Source organism: Miniopterus schreibersii, assembly GCF_964146895.1.
Source record: "Miniopterus schreibersii genome assembly, chromosome: X".
NCBI classification, from domain to species: domain Eukaryota; kingdom Metazoa; phylum Chordata; class Mammalia; order Chiroptera; family Miniopteridae; genus Miniopterus; species Miniopterus schreibersii.
Window position 1 is genome coordinate 46,689,140 of NC_138104.1, and position 4,874 is coordinate 46,694,013.

At 37.5% G+C, this 4,874-nt stretch overlaps 1 pseudogene across 1 annotated transcript; it reads left to right on the forward strand.

Moving 5' to 3' along the window:
* The first annotated feature begins 2,627 nt into the window (after positions 1–2,627).
* On the forward strand, positions 2,628–3,262 carry LOC308550942 (high mobility group protein B1 pseudogene; annotated as a pseudogene). Its single transcript has one exon. The product of its transcript is annotated as a high mobility group protein B1 pseudogene (transcript).
* Positions 3,263–4,874: the final 1,612 nt, after the last annotated feature.

Here is a 4,874-nt window from a genome sequence, read left to right on the forward strand (position 1 = left end):
GGGCCTCACATTTTGAATGCCCCCACTCTCCTTTCCCCTCCACAGAATTGCACCTAGCAGTGTATTTGGGACTTAGCAGGACTGATCCAAACAGTCTGCCACTGTGGGTGGTGCACACAAGCCTGTAGGAGGAGGACTGGCACTTCTTTCCTTTACTGGAGTAGCATGGGCTAAACTCACAGGAGAGATTGGATTTGCATCCCCACAATGTTGACACACAGCCCACCACTTGCCCATCTGGCTCCAAGACAGAAGACTCTTCAAGGGACACAGTCCAAAAATTCCAGCTCTGTGGGGCTCTCTGGTGTCCTTGTGCCACTGAACCAAACAGAACAGTACTGAAGATCAACCCTGCATGGCACTCAGATCATTCCATACTGCTGGTCTCACCAGGGCAGGGACAAAAGTCCCAGCTCTGTACAAACTTCAAACCCAGCAGGACCAGGCAGAAAGTAACAACTCTGTGCAATTCTCCTGTGTGGTGGATCTGAGCATGATAGGGCAGGCCAAGTGGCTCAACAGGTGGGAGCAGGTGTGCTGGTTGTGCACTGGATGTGAGAGAGATCAGGCCTCTTTCCCAAGCCACACAGTTTAGTCACTGTCTGGGTCTCTACCAAAAGCCTCCTTAGAAGTCAATGCTCGGTGTAACCAGCAGACCCCTCCACAGGACCCAAAGGGACAACATGGCCTTGTCAGCAGTCGGAGTCCAGACCATTAATTCATCAGGCTAGTGCTCTAACAATAAGAATGTTCTTTCCTGGGAGAGGATAGGTCCAAGTGTTCCAGGTGGACTGAATTTCCACTAATTCCCACTCCCAGATGCTACACAGTCTCCTCTTCCTATATCTTTTGCTTTTGATTGGGAACCCCTTTTTTGAATTTAGACTCCTTTCTCCTAGGGGGTGGGAATTCCTCAGCCACAATATTTCTCTGGCTTCTCAGCTGTGCGGGAATATTCATTTCCACATAGCCATCCTTCTTACCAGTCTTTATGTGGCTTCTTCTGTAAAATTTGTGTATAATATTTCTGATCAGCTATGCTTCAATTGAATTTTTGGATTGATTGCTCTGTAACTTAGATGTAAATCTGATTCGGGGCAGGGAGTAAGTAGGTGCAGCTCCTACCTACTCTGCAGCCATTTTTGAATCCCCGAGATCTTGTCATTTATGACCACATGGATGAATCTAGAGGGTATTATGCTAAGTAAAATAAGTCAGGTAGAGAAATATCAAATGGTTTCACTTACTTGTGGAATCTTAAAAAAAACAACAAAAAGAAACAAAACAAAAAAAACCTAACAAAGGAAAACAAAAAAAGAGTCATAAAAACAGTGATCAATGAGGTGGTTACCAGGTGAAAGAGGTTCAAGAATAAGTGAAAATGGCAAGGGGAATATAGTCAATTATATTGTGATGAGTTTGCATGGTGACAGATAACTAGAATTAGTAGGGTGATCACATTATAAGGTATAAAAATGTCATATCATTGTATTGTACACATGAAAAAAATGTAACCAATACAATATTATAAACCTACTATACTTAAATTAAAAAAAAAAAATTAAGCAGTATAAATAAAAATAATATCCATATTATACTATCAGTCTTCGAAGTCAATTAAAGTTTTATATAATATACCACCTAAAATTATTTCAGCCTCCACCACTGTACCATTCCAAAGCTACACCCACATTTTTAGTTATTTGTTATATTACCACATCAATTTTAGGCACCTAAATCTATATTTGTTTTCTATTGTTGCATAACAAACCATCACAAACTTAATGACTTAAAACAAGCCTCATTTATTACCTCATAGTTTTGTAGATCAGAAACTCAGGAACAGTGTACTGGGTTTTCTGCTCAGAGATTTGGTGTTATTTTACAAAGCTGAAAGTTTCAGCCTTTTTGGAAAAGTCTGTAACTTGCAAAGATTGAATAAAGACTTATCTTTGAATGATGTTCTAAAATTTGTTTATTACATGGAACTGGGTATTTTTAAAATCCAAAGGATACATAAAGTACTTATAGGACTAAGTTCTACAGTCCATAAGTTCTCTTATGGACTAAGTTCTCATCTGAATGCTCTGGGGAAGAGTCTGCTTTTAAATTCATTCAGTGAGTTAGAAAAATTCAATTCATTATGATTGTAGAACTGAGTCCCCATTTCCTTGTTGATTTTTCACTCAGGGACAACTTTCAACTGCCAGAGGCCACATATATTCCTTCCCACAAGTCTGACTTCATTTTCAAGTCCAGTAATGAAAATTATTCTTGACATTGAATCCTTCTCAAACCTTAAATCTATGTCTTCATCTCTGACCTCTAGATCTAAATTTAAAGAGTCAATATGTTTGGGTCAGGCACCTGTAGATAACATCCCTTTCTTAAAGAAATCTGTTCTATAAAACATAACCTTAATCATAGGACTAAAGTATATAATATTTATAATCCAAAAGGTTATGCAGGGAGAGTAATGTTACAGAGTGGGGAGAGTGAGGAGATTGTGTCTGGCTCTCGCTCTCACAGCCATTGCAGCACATTGAGCCCCATAAAAACAGCCTTGGACCAAGTGTGATCCAGATGGGTACTGGGTGACTGTGCTCACTGAGGAAAAGTAATTAAACATGGGCAAAGGAGATCCTAAGAAGCTGAGAGGCAAAATGTTATCATATGCTTTCTTTGTGCAAACTTGTCTAGAGGAGCACAAGAAGCAGCACCCATTTGTTTCAGTCAACTTCTCAGAGTTTTCTAAGAGGTGCTCAGAGAGGTGGAAGACCATGTCTGCTAAAGAGAAAGGAAAATTTGAAGACATGGCAAAGACAGACAAGGCCCATTATGAGAGAGAAATGAAAACTTATATCCTTCCTAAAGGGGAAACAAAAAAGAAATTCCAGGATCCCAATGCACCCAAGAGGCCTCCTTCAGCCTTATTCTTATTTTGTTCCGAATATTGCCCAAAAACCAAAGGAGAGCATCCTGGCCTGGTGGTGTTTCAAAGAAGCTCAGAGTGGTGTGGAATAACACTGCTGCAGATGACAAACAGCCTTATGGAAAAAAAGGCTGCTAAGTTGAAGGAGAAATATGAAAAGGGTATTGCAGAGTACCTAGCTAAAGTAAAGCTGGATAAGGCCAAAAAGGGAGTTGTCAAGGCAGAAAAATGCAAGAAAAAAAAAAGAAAAAAAAAAAAAAAGAAGAGGAGGAAGATGAGGAAGATGAAGAAGAAGAGGAAGAAGGTGAAGAAGAAGATGATGATGCATAAATTGGATCTAGTGCAGTTTTTTTCTTGTCTATAAAGCATTCAAAACCACTGTACACAACTTATTCCTTTTAAAGAAAAAAATTGAAGTGTGAAGTTGTGTAAGATTTGTTTTTTAAACCATAGTGTCTTCTTTTGTATAGTTAACACACCACCAAATGTGTTTTTAGATAGTCCTGTCCTGGTGGTATTTTCAATAGCCACTAACTTTGCCTGGTATAGTATAGGGGTTGTAAACTGGCATGGAAATTTAAAGCAGGTTCTTGTTGGTGTACAGCACAAATTAGTTAGATATGGGGATAGTAGTTTTTTCATCTTTATTTGTCTCTGATGTAGCTTATATGAAATGATTGTTGTTCTGTTAACTGAAAGCCATTCTGTAATTGGAAAAAAAAAAATTGCAGCTGTTATGTTGACATTCTGAATGCTTCTAAGTAAATATAATTTTTTAATAAAAAAAGAGGTTATGTAAAGTGTGCACAATGGGGTGGAGATCACTGAGGGCATCTTAGAGTTTTGTTTACCACACATCTTATGACTTTCTAGTCAAACTTAGTTAATGCAGTTGTACACAAACATATATGCATATATTCATAGCCCATGGACACAGTAGTGTGATAAAAGCCTAGGGTGGGACGGAGGCTGGATAGATGAGAGCAAAGGGGGGGATGGGGGACATCTGTAATACTGTCAACAACAAAAACAATAAAATATAACAAAGCTGGAGCAGTCAAAATCAAGCTAGATACTGTATTATTTCATTTATATGACATTCTGGAAAACACAAAACTTTACTAATGGAGAACAAACCAGTCATTGCCAGGGGTTAAGGGCTAGGGGGAGGGTTTACTGGAAATGGACAGAATGAGTGAATGAAAGTTTTTTTGATTATGGTGGTAAGTACATGATTTTATTTTTCAAAAATCAGAATTAAACACCAAAAAAGAGTAAATTTTATGTAAATTAAAAATAAAAATTTTAAACAGTAAAAAAACAAAACAAAATGAATAAATAATTCTGTGTACCTCTGGGGGGGGGATAAATGTCCAGTCTTATGTAACAAATAATCTTTACAACATTATCTAAAGTTAAGTATTTTCATCTTTGCAAGTTAGAGATACCTGCCTTTGGGGAATGAAGTTGTGTCAGCATCCTCTGTTTCTTTTTACTCTTTTTAAAATCTTTATCCGATATTTCGACTCTAATGTACACATTCTTGATTTACTTTCAATTTCTAGACAGTCATATGATCACCATTGTAGTCATGAAGTTTATGGATCATGTAAACAGTTTCTGGATAAATCTTATGACTCACATGAGTATAAAATGTCCACTACCTTAAAACCTTGGGGAGAGTGAAGGTATTATTTGACTGGTATTTTCTAGACCTGGAAGATTTTTAAGCTAATGTAGAACACTTTCTCATGTTATATGGAATGATTTGAATTTCAATAATTCAATCCTCATTTCCTATTATAGTTTCACCTGTTGCTTTGACCAAGGAGAAATGTTACTTACACCAGCAGTTAGTCACTTGATAATCAGACTTAGAAATACATCTGTAAAAGTACATCTACATTTCATCAGTGCTACTTCTTGAATGAGCAGAATATAC